We start from the raw sequence: 13850 nt of genomic DNA on the forward strand, positions 1-13850 counted from the left end.
GCTGAGTAGTAGTTAAATACAGGCTGAGTAGTTAAATACAGGCTGAGTAGTTAAAAACAGGCTGAGTAGTTAAATACAGGCTGAGTAGTTAAAAACAGACTGAGTAGTTAAAAACAGGCTGAGTAGTTCAATACAGGCTGAGTAGTTCAATACAGGCTGAGTAGTTCAATACAGGCTGAGTAGTTCAATACAGGCTGAGTAGATAAATACATACTGAGTAGTAGTTCAATACAGGCTGAGTAGTTAAAAACAGGCTGAGTAGTTAAATACAGGCTGAGTAATTCAATACAGGCTGAGTAGTTAAAAACAGGCTGAGTAGCTCAATACAGGCTGAGTAGTTAATAACAGGCTGAGTAGTTCAATATAGGCTGAGTAGTTAATAACAGGCTGAGTAGTTCAATACAGGCTGAGTAGTTAAAAACAGGCTGAGTAGTTCAATACAGGCTGAGTAGTTAAATACAGGCTGAGTAGTTAAAAACAGGCTGAGTAATTAATTACAGGCTGATTAGTAGTTAAAAACAGGCTCAGTAGTTCAATACAGGCTGAGTAGTAGTTAAAAACAGGCTCAGTAGTTCAATACAGGCTGAGTAGTAGTTAAAAACAGGCTCAGTAGTTCAATACAGGCTGAGTAGTTAATAACAGGCTGAGTAGTTAAATACAGGCTGAGTAGTTAAATACAGGCTGAGTAGTAGTTAAATACAGGCTGAGTAGTTAAATACAGGCCGAGTAGTTATATACAGGCTGAGTAGTTAAATACAGGCTGAGTAGCAGTTAAATACAGGCTGAGTAGTTAAATACAGGCTGAGTAGTTAAATACAGGCTGAGTAGTTAAATACAGGCTGAGTAGTTAAATACAGGCTGAGTAGTTAAATACAGGCTGAGTAGTTAAATACAGGCTGAGTAGTTAAATACAGGCTGAGTAGTTAAATACAGGCTGAGTAGTTAATAACAGGCTGAGTAGTAGTTAAATACAGGCTGAGTAGTTAAATACAGGCTGAGTAGTTAAATACAGGCTGAGTAGTAGTTAAATACAGGCTGAGTAATTAAATACAGGCTGAGTAGTAGTTAAATACAGGCTGAGTAGTTAAATACAGGCTGAGTAATTCAATACAGGCTGAGTAGTAGTTAAATACAGGCTGAGTAGTTCAATACAGGCTGAGTAGTTAAATACAGGCTGAGTAGTTAAATACAGGCTGAGTAATTCAATACAGACTGAGTAGTTGAATACAGGCTGAGTAGCAGTTAAATACAGGCTGAGTAGTTAAATACAGGCTGAGTAGCAGTTAAATACAGGCTGAGTAGTAGTTAAATACAGGCTGAGTAGTTAAATACAGGCTGAGTAGTAGTTAAATACAGGCTGAGTAGTTAAATACAGGCTGAGTGGTAGTTAAATACAGGCTGAGTAGTTAAAAACAGGCTGAGTAGTTCAATGCAGGCTGAGTAGTTCAATGCAGGCTGAGTAGTTCAATACAGGCTGAGTAGTTAAATACAGGCTGAGTAGTTAAATACAGGCTGAGTAGTTCAATACTGGCTGAGTAGTTAATAACAGGCTCAGTAGTTCAATACAGGCTGAGTAGTAGTTAAAAACAGGCTCAGTAGTTCAATACAGGCTGAGTAGTAGTTAAAAACAGGCTGAGTAGTTAAATACAGGCTGATTAGTAGTTAAATACAGGCTGAGTAGTAGTTAAAAACAGGCTCAGTAGTTCAATACAGGCTGAGTAGTTAATAACAGGCTGAGTAGTTAAATACAGGCTGAGTAGTTAAATACAGGCTGAGTAGTTAAAAACAGGCTGAGTAGTTCAATGCAGGCTGAGTAGTTAAAAACAGGCTGAGTAGTTAAATACAGGCTGAGTAGTTAAAAACAGGCTGAGTAGTTCAATATAGGCTGAGTAGTTAAAAACAGGCTGAGTAGTTCAATACAGGCTGAGTAGTTAATAACAGGCTGAGTAGTTAAATACAGGCTGAGTAGTTAAAAACAGACTGAGTAGTTAAAAACAGACTGAGTAGTTAAATACAGGCTGAGTAGTTAAAAACAGGCTGAGTAGTAGTTAAAAACAGGCTGAGTAGTTAAATACAGGCTGAGTAGTTAAATACAGGCTGAGTAGTAGTTAAAAACAGGCTGAGTAGTTCAATACAGGCTGAGTAGTTAATAACAGGCTGAGTAGTAGTTAAATACAGGCTGAGTAGTTCAATACAGGCTGAGTAGTTAATAACAGGCTGAGTAGTTAAATACAGGCTGAGTAGTTAAAAACAGACTGAGTAGTTAAAAACAGACTGAGTAGTTAAATACAGGCTGAGTAGTTAAAAACAGGCTGAGTAGTAGTTAAAAACAGGCTGAGTAGTTAAATACAGGCTGAGTAGTTAAATACAGGCTGAGTAGTAGTTAAAAACAGGCTGAGTAGTTAAATACAGGCTGAGTAGTTAAAAACAGACTGAGTAGTTAAATACAGGCTGAGTAGTTAAAAACAGGCTGAGTAGTTCAATACAGGCTGAGTAGTTCAATACAGGTTGTGTGGTAGTTAAATACAGGCTGAGTAGTAGTTAAAAACAGGCTGAGTAGTTAAATACAGGCTGAGTAGTTAAATACAGGCTGAGTAGTTAAAAACAGACTGAGTAGTTAAATACAGGCTGAGTAGTTAAAAACAGGCTGAGTAGTTCAATACAGGCTGAGTAGTTCAATACAGGCTGAGTAGTAGTTAAAAACAGGCTGAGTAGTAGTTAAATACAGGCTGAGTAGTTAAATACATGCTGAGTAGTAGTTCAATACAGGCTGAGTAGTTAAATACAGGCTGAGTAGTTAAATACAGGCTGAGTAGTTAAAAACAGACTGAGTAGTTAAAAACAGGCTGAGTAGTTCAATACAGGCTGAGTAGTTCAATACAGGCTGAGTAGTTCAATACAGGCTGAGTAGTTCAATACAGGCTGAGTAGTTAAATACATGCTGAGTAGTAGTTCAATACAGGCTGAGTAGTTAAAAACAGGCTGAGTAGTTAAATACAGGCTGAGTAATTCAATACAGGCTGAGTAGTTAAAAACAGGCTGAGTAGTTCAATGCAGGCTGAGTAGTTAAAAACAGGCTGAGTAGTTAAATACAGGCTGAGTAGTTAAAAACAGGCTGAGTAGTTCAATATAGGCTGAGTAGTTAAAAACAGGCTGAGTAGTTCAATACAGGCTGAGTAGTTAATAACAGGCTGAGTAGTTAAATACAGGCTGAGTAGTTAAAAACAGACTGAGTAGTTAAAAACAGACTGAGTAGTTAAATACAGGCTGAGTAGTTAAAAACAGGCTGAGTAGTAGTTAAAAACAGGCTGAGTAGTTAAATACAGGCTGAGTAGTTAAATACAGGCAGAGTAGTAGTTAAAAACAGGCTGAGTAGTTAAATACAGGCTGAGTAGTTAAAAACAGGCTGAGTAGTTAAATACAGGCTGAGTAGTTAAAAACAGGCTGAGTAGTTCAATACAGGCTGAGTAGTTAAAAACAGGCTGAGTAGTTCAATACAGGCTGAGTAGTTCAATACAGGCTGAGTAGTTAATAACAGGCTGAGTAGTAGTTAAATACAGGCTGAGTAGTTCAATACAGGCTGAGTAGTTAATAACAGGCTGAGTAGTTAAATACAGGCTGAGTAGTTAAAAACAGACTGAGTAGTTAAAAACAGACTGAGTAGTTAAATACAGGCTGAGTAGTTAAAAACAGGCTGAGTAGTTAAAAACAGGCTGAGTAGTTAAATACAGGCTGAGTAGTTAAATACAGGCTGAGTAGTTAAAAACAGGCTGAGTAGTTAAATACAGGCTGAGTAGTTAAAAACAGGCTGAGTAGTTAAATACAGGCTGAGTAGTTAAAAACAGGCTGAGTAGTTCAATACAGGCTGAGTAGTTCAATACAGGCTGTGTGTAGTTAAATACAGGCTGAGTAGTTTAAAAACAGGCTGAGTAGTTAAATACAGGCTGAGTAGTTAAATACAGGCTGAGTAGTTAAAAACAGACTGAGTAGTTAAATACAGGCTGAGTAGTTAAAAACAGGCTGAGTAGTTCAATACAGGCTGAGTAGTTCAATACAGGCTGAGTAGTAGTTAAAAACAGGCTGAGTAGTAGTTAAATACAGGCTGAGTAGTTAAATACATGCTGAGTAGTAGTTCAATACAGGCTGAGTAGTTAAATACAGCCTGAGTAGTTAAATACAGGCTGAGTAGTTAAAAACAGACTGAGTAGTTAAAAACAGGCTGAGTAGTTCAATACAGGCTGAGTAGTTCAATACAGGCTGAGTAGTTCAATACAGGCTGAGTAGTTCAATACAGGCTGAGTAGTTAAATACATGCTGAGTAGTAGTTCAATACAGGCTGAGTAGTTAAAAACAGGCTGAGTAGTTAAATACAGGCTGAGTAATTCAATACAGGCTGAGTAGTTAAAAACAGGCTGAGTAGTTCAATACAGGCTGAGTAGTTAATAACAGGCTGAGTAGTTAAATGCAGGCTGAGTAGTTAAATGCAGGCTGAGTAGTTACAGGCTGAGTAGTAGTTAAAAACAGGCTGAGTAGTTCAATACAGGCTGAGTAGTTAAATACAGACTGAGTAGTTAATAACAGGCTGAGTAGTTAAATACAGGCTGAGTAGTTAAATACAGGCTGAGTAGTTAAAAACAGGCTGAGTAGTTCAATACAGGCTGAGTAGTAGTTCAATACAGGCTGAGTAGTTCAATACAGGCTGAGTAGTTCAATACAGGCTGAGTAGTTAAATACAGGCTGAGTAGTTCAATACAGGCTGAGTAGTTAGATACAAGCTGAGTAGTTAAATACAGGCTGAGTAATTCAATACAGGCTGAGTAGTTCAATACAGGCTGAGTAGTTCAATACAGGCTGAGTAGTTAAATACAGACTAAGTAGTTAAATACAGGCTGAGTAGTTCAATACAGGCTGAGTAGTTAAATACAGGCTGAGTAGTTAAATACAGGCTGAGTAGTAGTTAAATACAGGTTGAGTAGTAGTTAAATACAGGCTGAGTAGTTAAATACAGGCCGAGTAGTTATATACAGGCTGAGTAGTTAAATACAGGCTGAGTAGTTAAATACAGGCTGAGTAGTTAAAAACAGGCTGAGTAGTTCAATACAGGCTGAGTAGTAGTTCAATACAGGCTGAGTAGTTCAATACAGGCTGAGTAGTTAAATACAGGCTGAGTAGTTCAATACAGGCTGAGTAGTTAATACAGGCTGAGTAGTTAAATACAGGCTGAGTAGTTAAATACAGGCTGAGTAGTTCAATACAGGCTGAGTAGTTAAATACAGACTAAGTAGTTAAATACAGGCTGAGTAGTTCAATACAGGCTGAGTAGTTAAATACAGGCTGAGTAGTTAAATACAGGCTGAGTAGTAGTTAAATACAGGTTGAGTAGTAGTTAAATACAGGCTGAGTAGTTAAATACAGGCCGAGTAGTTATATACAGGCTGAGTAGTTAAATACAGGCTGAGTAGCAGTTAAATACAGGCCGAGTATTTAAATACAGGCTGAGTAGTTAAATACAGGCTGAGTAGTTAAATACAGGCCGAGTAGTTAAATACAGGCTGAGTAGTTAAATACAGGCTGAGTAGTTAAATACAGACTGAGTAGCAGTTAAATACAGGCTGAGTAGTTAAATACAGGCTGAGTAGTTAAATACAGGCTGAGTAGTTAATAACAGGCTGAGTAGTAGTTAAATACAGGCTGAGTAGTTAAATACAGGCTGAGTAGTTAAATACAGGCTGAGAAGTTAAACACAGGCTGAGTAATTAAATACAGGCTGAGTAGTAGTTAAATACAGGCTGAGTAGTTAAATACAGGCTGAGTAATTCAATACAGGCTGAGTAGTAGTTAAATACAGGCTGAGTAGTTCAATACAGGCTGAGTAGTTAAATACAGGCTGAGTAGTTAAATACAGGCTGAGTAATTCAATACAGACTGAGTAGTTGAATACAGGCTGAGTAGCAGTTAAATACAGGCTGAGTAGTTAAATACAGGCTGAGTAGTAGTTAAATACAGGCTGAGTAGTTAAATACAGGCTAAGTAGTAGTTAAATACAGGCTGAGTAGTTAAATACAGGCTGAGTGGTAGTTAAATACAGGCTGAGTAGTTAAAAACAGGCTGAGTAGTTCAATGCAGGCTGAGTAGTTCAATGCAGGCTGAGTAGTTCAATACAGGCTGAGTAGTTAAATACAGGCTGAGTAGTTCAATACTGGCTGAGTAGTTAATAACAGGCTCAGTAGTTCAATACAGGCTGAGTAGTAGTTAAAAACAGGCTCAGTAGTTCAATACAGGCTGAGTAGTAGTTAAAAACAGGCTCAGTAGTTAAATACAGGCTGATTAGTAGTTAAATACAGGCTGAGTAGTAGTTAAAAACAGGCTCAGTAGTTCAATACAGGCTGAGTAGTTAATAACAGGCTGAGTAGTTAAATACAGGCTGAGTAGTTAAATACAGGCTGAGTAGTTAAAAACAGGCTGAGTAGTTAAAAACAGGCTGAGTAGTTCAATGCAGGCTGAGTAGTTAAAAACAGGCTGAGTAGTTAAATACAGGCTGAGTAGTTAAAAACAGGCTGAGTAGTTCAATATAGGCTGAGTAGTTAATAACAGGCTGAGTAGTTAAATACAGGCTGAGTAGTTAAAAACAGGCTGAGTAGTTCAATACAGGCTGAGTAGTTAAATACAGGCTGAGTAGTTAAAAACAGGCTGAGTAGTTAAATACAGGCTGAGTAGTTAAAAACAGGCTGAGTAGTTCAATACAGGCTGAGTAGTTAAATACAGGCTGAGTAGTTCAATACAGGCTGAGTAGTTAATAACAGGCTGAGTAGTTAAATACAGGCTGAGTAGTTAAATACAGTCTCAGGAGTAGCTAAATACAGGCTGAGAAGTTAAACACAGGCTGAGTAATTAATTACAGGCTGATTAGTAGTTAAAACAGGCTCAGTAGTTCAATACAGGCTGAGTAGTAGTTAAAAACAGGCTCAGTAGTTCAATACAGGCTGAGTAGTTAAACACAGGCTGAGTAGTTAAATACAGGCTGATTAGTAGTTAAAAACAGGCTGAGTAGTTCAATACAGGCTGAGTAGTTAAATACAGGCTGAGTAGTTAAAAACAGACTGAGTAGTTAAAAACAGACTGAGTAGTTAAATACAGGCTGAGTAGTTAAATACAGGCTGAGTAGTTAAAAACAGGCTGAGTAGTTAAATACAGGCTGAGTAGTTAATAACAGGCTGAGTAGTTAAATACAGGCTGAGTAGTTAAATACAGGCTGAGTAGTTAAAAACAGGCTGAGTAGTTCAATACAGGCTGAGTAGTTAATAACAGGCTGAGTAGTAGTTAAATACAGGCTGAGTAGTTAAATACAGGCTGAGTAGTTAAAAACAGGCTGAGTAGTTAAAAACAGGCTGAGTAGTTAAATACAGGCTGAGTAGTTAAAAACAGGCTGAGTAGTTCAATACAGGCTGAGTAGTTAAATACAGGCTGAGTAGTTCAATACAGGCTGAGTAGTTAATAACAGGCTGAGTAGTTAAATACAGGCTGAGTAGTTAAAAACAGACTGAGTAGTTAAAAACAGGCTGAGTAGTTAAATACAGGCTGAGTAGTTAAAAACAGGCTGAGTAGTTCAATACAGGCTGAGTAGTTCAATACAGGCTGAGTAGTTAATAACAGGCTGAGTAGTTAAATACAGGCTGAGTAGTTAAATACAGGCTGAGTAGTTAAAAACAGGCTGAGTAGTTCAATACAGGCTGAGTAGTTAAAAACAGGCTGAGTAGTTAAATACAGGCTGAGTAGTTAAAAACAGGCTGAGTAGTTAAAAACAGACTGAGTAGTTAAATACAGGCTGAGTAGTTAAAAACAGGCTGAGTAGTAGTTAAAAACAGGCTGAGTAGTTAAATACAGGCTGAGTAGTTAAATACAGGCTGAGTAGTTTAAATACAGGCTGAGTAGTTAAATACAGGCTGAGTAGTTAAAAACAGGCTGAGTAGTTAAATACAGGCTGAGTAGTTAAAAACAGGCTGAGTAGTTCAATACAGGCTGAGTAGTTAAAAACAGGCTGAGTAGTTCAATACAGGCTGAGTAGTTCAATACAGGCTGAGTAGTTAATAACAGGCTGAGTAGTAGTTAAATACAGGCTGAGTAGTTCAATACAGACTGAGTAGTTAAAAACAGGCTGAGTAGTTAAATACAGGCTGAGTAGTTAAAAACAGGCTGAGTAGTTCAATACAGGCTGAGTAGTTAAATACAGGCTGAGTAGTTAAATACAGGCTGAGTAGTTGGCTGAGTAGTTAATAACAAGCTGAGTAGTTAAATACAGGCTGAGTAGTTAAAAACAGACTGAGTAGTTAAAAACAGACTGAGTAGTTAAATACAGGCTGAGTAGTTAAAAACAGGCTGAGTAGTTCAATACAGGCTGAGTAGTTCAATACACGCTGAGTAGTTAAATACAGGCTGAGTAGTTAAAAACAGGCTGAGTAGTTCTATATAGGCTGAGTAGTTAAAAACAGGCTGAGTAGTTCAATACAGGCTGAGTAGTTAATAACAGGCTGAGTAGTTAAATACAGGCTGAGTAGTTAAAAACAGGCTGAGTAGTTAAAACAGGCTGAGTAGTTAAATACAGGCTGAGTAGTTAAAAACAGGCTGAGTAGTTTAAAAACAGGCTGAGTAGTTAAATACAGGCTGATAGTTAAATACAGGCTGAGTAGTAGTTAAAAACAAGTAGTTAAATACAGGCTGAGTAGTTAAAAACAGGCTGAAGTTAAATACAGGCTGAGTAGTTAAAAACAGGCTGAGTAGTTCAATACAGGCTGAGTAGTTAAATACAGGCTGAGTAGTTAAATACAGGCTGAGTAGTTAAATACAGGCTGAGTAGTTAAATACAGGCTGAGTAGTTAAATACAGGCTGAGTAGTTCAATACAGGCTGAGTAGTTAATAACAGGCTGAGTAGTTAAATACAGGCTGAGTAGTTAAAAACAGACTGAGTAGTTAAAAACAGACTGAGTAGTTAAATACAGGCTGAGTAGTTAAAAACAGGCTGAGTAGTAGTTAAAAACAGGCTGAGTAGTTAAATACAGGCTGAGTAGTTAAATACAGGCTGAAGTTAAAACAGGCTGAGGCTGAGTAGTTAAATACAGGCTGAGTAGTTAAAAACAGACTGAGTAGTTAAATACAGGCTGAGTAGTTAAAAACAGGCTGAGTAGTTCAATACAGGCTGAGTAGTTCAATACAGGTTGTGTGGTAGTTAAATACAGGCTGAGTAGTAGTTAAAAACAGGCTGAGTAGTTAAATACAGGCTGAGTAGTTAAATACAGGCTGAGTAGTTAAAAACAGACTGAGTAGTTAAATACAGGCTGAGTAGTTAAAAACAGGCTGAGTAGTTCAATACAGGCTGAGTAGTTCAATACAGGCTGAGTAGTAGTTAAAAACAGGCTGAGTAGTAGTTAAATACAGGCTGAGTAGTTAAATACAGGCTGAGTAGTAGTTCAATACAGGCTGAGTAGTTAAATACAGGCTGAGTAGTTAAATACAGGCTGAGTAGTTAAAACAGGCTGAGTAGTTAAAAACAGGCTGAGTAGTTCAATACAGGCTGAGTAGTTCAAAACAGGCTGAGTAGTTCTACAGGCTGAGTAGTTAAATACAGGCTGAGTAGTTAAATACAGGCTGAGTAGTTCAAAACAGACTGAGTAGTTAAATACAGGCTGAGTAGTTAAATACAGGCTGAGTAGTTAAAAACAGACTGAGTAGTTAAATACAGGCTGAGTAGTTCAATACAGGCTGAGTAGTTAAAAACAGGCTGAGTAGTTCAAAAACAGGCTGAGTAGTTAATAACAGGCTGAGTAGTTAAATACAGGCTGAGTAGTTAAATGCAGGCTGAGTAGTTAAAAACAGGCTGAGAGTAGTTAAAAACAGGCTGAGTAGTTCAATACAGGCTGAGTAGTTAAATACAGGCTGAGTAGTTAAATACAGGCTGAGTAGTTAAATACAGGCTGAGTAGTTAAATACAGGCTGAGTAGTTAAAAACAGGCTGAGTAGTTCAATACAGGCTGAGTAGTAGAGTAGTTCAATACAGGCTGAGTAGTTCAATAGGCTGAGTAGTTCAATACAGGCTGAGTAGTTAAAAACAGGCTGAGTAGTTAAATACAGGCTGAGTAGTTTAAATACAGGCTGAGTAGTTAAATACAGGCTGAGTAGTTAATACAGGCTGAGTAGTTAAATACAGGCTGAGTAGTTAAATACAGTTAAAATACAGGCTGAGTAGTTCAATACAGGCTGAGTAGTTAAATACAGGCTGAGTAGTTCAATACAGGCTGAGTAGTTAATACAGGCTGAGTAAATACTGTTAAAATACAGGCTGAGTAGTAGTTAAATACAGGCTGAGTAGTTAAATACAGGCTGAGTAGTTATATACAGGCTTAAAATACAGGCTGAGTAGTTAAATACAGGCTGAGTAGTTAAATACAGGCTGAGTAGTTAAATACAGGCTGAGTAGTTAAATACAGGCTGAGTAGTTAAATACAGGCTGAGTAGTTAAATACAGACTGAGTAGTTCAGTAAATACAGGCTGAGTAGTTAAATACAGGCTGAGTAGTTAAATACAGGCTGAGTAGTTAAATACAGGCTGAGTAGTAGTTCAATACAGGCTGAGTAGTAGTTAAATACAGGCTGAGTAGTTAAATACAGGCTGAGTAATTAAATACAGGCTGAGTAGTTAAATACAGGCTGAGTAGTTCAATACAGGCTGAGTAGTTAAATACAGGCTGAGTAGTTAAATACAGGCTGAGTAGTTCAATACAGGCTGAGTAGTTAATACAGGCTGAGTAGCAGTTAAATACAGGCTGAGTAGTTAAATACAGGCTGAGTAGCTTAAATACAGGCTGAGTAGTTAAATACAGGCTGAGTAGTTAAATACAGGCTGTAGTAGTTAAATACAGGCTGAGTAGTTAAATACAGGCTGAGTAGTTAAATACAGGCTGAGTAGTTAAAAACAGGCTGAGTAGTTCAATGCAGGCTGAGTAGTTCAATGCAGGCTGAGTAGTTCAAATACAGGCTGAGTAGTTAAATACAGGCTGAGTAGTTCAATACTGGCTGAGTAGTTAATAACAGGCTGAGTAGTTCAATACAGGCTGAGTAGTTAAAAACAGGCTGAGTAGTTCAATACAGGCTGAGTAGTAGTTAAAACAGGCTGAGTAGTTAAATACAGGCTGATTAGTAGTTAAATACAGGCTGAGTAGTAGTTAAAAACAGGCTGAGTAGTTCAATACAGGCTGAGTAGTTAAATACAGGCAGGCTGAAATACAGTAGTTAAATACAGGCTGAGTAGTTAAATACAGGCTGAGTAGTTAAAAACAGTTAAATGAGGCTGAGTAGTTAAAAACAGGCTGAGTAGTTCAATATAGGCTGAGTAGTTAATAACAGGCTGAGTAGTTAAATACAGGCTGAGTAGTTAAAAACAGGCTGAGTAGTTCAATACAGGCTGAGTAGAGGCTAGTTAAAAACAGGCTGAGTAGTTAAAAACAGGCTGAGTAGTTAAATACAGGCTGAGTAGTTAAATACAGGCTGAGTAGTTAAATACAGGCTGAGTAGTTCAATACAGGCTGAGTAGTTAAAGTTAACAGGCTGAGTAGTTCAAATACAGGCTGAGTAGTTAAATACAGGCTGAGTAGTTCAATACAGGCTGAGTAGTTAAAACAGGCTGAGTAGTTAAATACAGGCTGAGTAGTTAAATACAGGCTGAGTAGTTAAATACAGGCTGAGTAGTTAAATACAGGCTGAGTAGTTAAATACAGGCTGAGTAGTTCAATACAGGCTGAGTAAAAACAGGCTGAGTAGTTAAATACAGGCTGAGTAGTTCAATACAGGCTGAGTAGTTAAATACAGGCTGAGTAGTTCAATACAGGCTGAGTAGTTAATACAGGCTGAGTGGTTAAATACTGAGTAGTTAAATACAGGCTGAGTAGTAGTTAAATACAGGCTGAGTAGTTAAATACAGGCTGAGTAGTTAAATACAGGCTGAGTAGTTAAATACAGGCTGAGTAGTTCAATTAAATACAGGCTGAGTAGTTAAATACAGGCTGAGTAGTTAAATACAGGCTGAGTAGTTAAATACAGGCTGAGTAGTTAAATACAGGCTGAGTAGTTAAATACAGGCTGAGTAAAAACAGGCTGAGTAGTTAAATACAGGCTGAGTAGTTAAATACAGGCTGAGTAGTTAAAACAGGCTGAGTAGTAGTTAAAAACAGGCTGAGTAGTTAAATACAGGCTGAGTAGTTAAATACAGGCTGAGTAGTTAAACACAGGCAGGCTGAGTAGTTAAATACAGGCTGAGTAGTTAAATACAGGCTGAGTAGTTCAATACAGGCTGAGTAGTTTAAATACAGGCTGAGTAGTTAAATACAGGCTGAGTAGTTAAATACAGGCTGAGTAGTTAAATACAGGCTGAGTAGTTAATACAGGCTGAGTAGTTGAATACAGGCTGAGTAGTTAAATACAGGCTGAGTAGTTAAATACAGGCTGAGTAGTTAAATACAGGCTGAGTAGTTAAATACAGGCTGAGTAGTTAAATACAGGCTGAGTAGTTAAATACAGGCTGAGTAGTTAAATACAGGCTGAGTAGTTAAAAAAAAGGCTGAGTAGTTCAATACAGGTTCTGAGGCTGAGTAGTTCAATACAGGCTGAGTAGTTAAAAAACAGGCTGAGTTCAATACAGGCTGAGTAGTTAAAACAGGCTGAGTAGTTAAATACAGGCTGAGTAGTAGTTAAAAACAGGCTGAGTAGTTCAATACAGGCTGAGTAGTAGTTAAAAACAGGCTGAGTAGTTAAATACAGGCTGATTAGTAGTTAAATACAGGCTGAGTAGTTAAAAACAGGCTGTAGTTCAATACAGGCTGAGTAGTTAATAACAGGCTGAGTAGTTAAATACAGGCTGAGTAGTTAAATACAGGCTGAGTAGTTAAAACAGGCTGAGTAGTTCAATACAGGCTGAGTAGGCTGAGTAGTTAAATACAGGCTGAGTAGTTAAAAATACAGGCTGAGTAGTTAAATACAGGCTGAGTAGTTAAATACAGGCTGAGTAGTTAAAAACAGGCTGAGTAGTTAAAAACAGGCTGAGTAGTTCAAATACAGGCTGAGTAGTTCAATACAGGCTGAGTAGTTAAAACAGGCTGAGTAGTAGTTAAATACAGGCTGAGTAGTTAAATACAGGCTGAGTAGTTAAAAACAGGCTGAGTAGTTCAATACAGGCTGAGTAGTTAATAACAGGCTGAGTAGTTAAATACAGGCTGAGTAGTTAAAAACAGGCTGAGTAGTTAAAAACAGGCTGAGTAGTTAAAAACAGGCTGAGTAGTTTAAAAACAGGCTGAGTAGTTAAATACAGGCTGAGTAGTTAAATACAGGCTGAGTAGTTAAATACAGGCTGAGTAGTTAAATACAGGCTGAGTAGTTAAATACAGGCTGAGTAGTTAAAACAGGCTGAGTAGTTAAATACAGGCTGAGTAGTTAAAACAGGCTGAGTAGTTCAATACAGGCTGAGTAGTTAAATACAGGCTGAGTAAAAACAGGCTGAGTAGTTAAATACAGGCTGAGTAGTTAAATACAGGCTGAGTAGTTAAATACAGGCTGAGTAGTTAAAACAGGCTGAGTAGTTAAAAACAGGCTGAGTAGTTAAATACAGGCTGAAAAACAGGCTGAGTAGTTCAATACAGGCTGAGTAGTTAAATACAGGCTGAGTAGTTAAATACAGGCTGAGTAGTTCAATACAGGCTGAGTAGTTAAATACAGGCTGAGTAGTTAAATACAGGCTGAGTAGTTAAATACAGGCTGAGTAGTTAAAAACAGGCTTAAAAACAGGCTGAGTAGTTAAATACAGGCT

Source organism: Oncorhynchus nerka, linkage group LG22 (genome assembly GCF_034236695.1).
Source record: "Oncorhynchus nerka isolate Pitt River linkage group LG22, Oner_Uvic_2.0, whole genome shotgun sequence".
NCBI classification, from domain to species: domain Eukaryota; kingdom Metazoa; phylum Chordata; class Actinopteri; order Salmoniformes; family Salmonidae; genus Oncorhynchus; species Oncorhynchus nerka.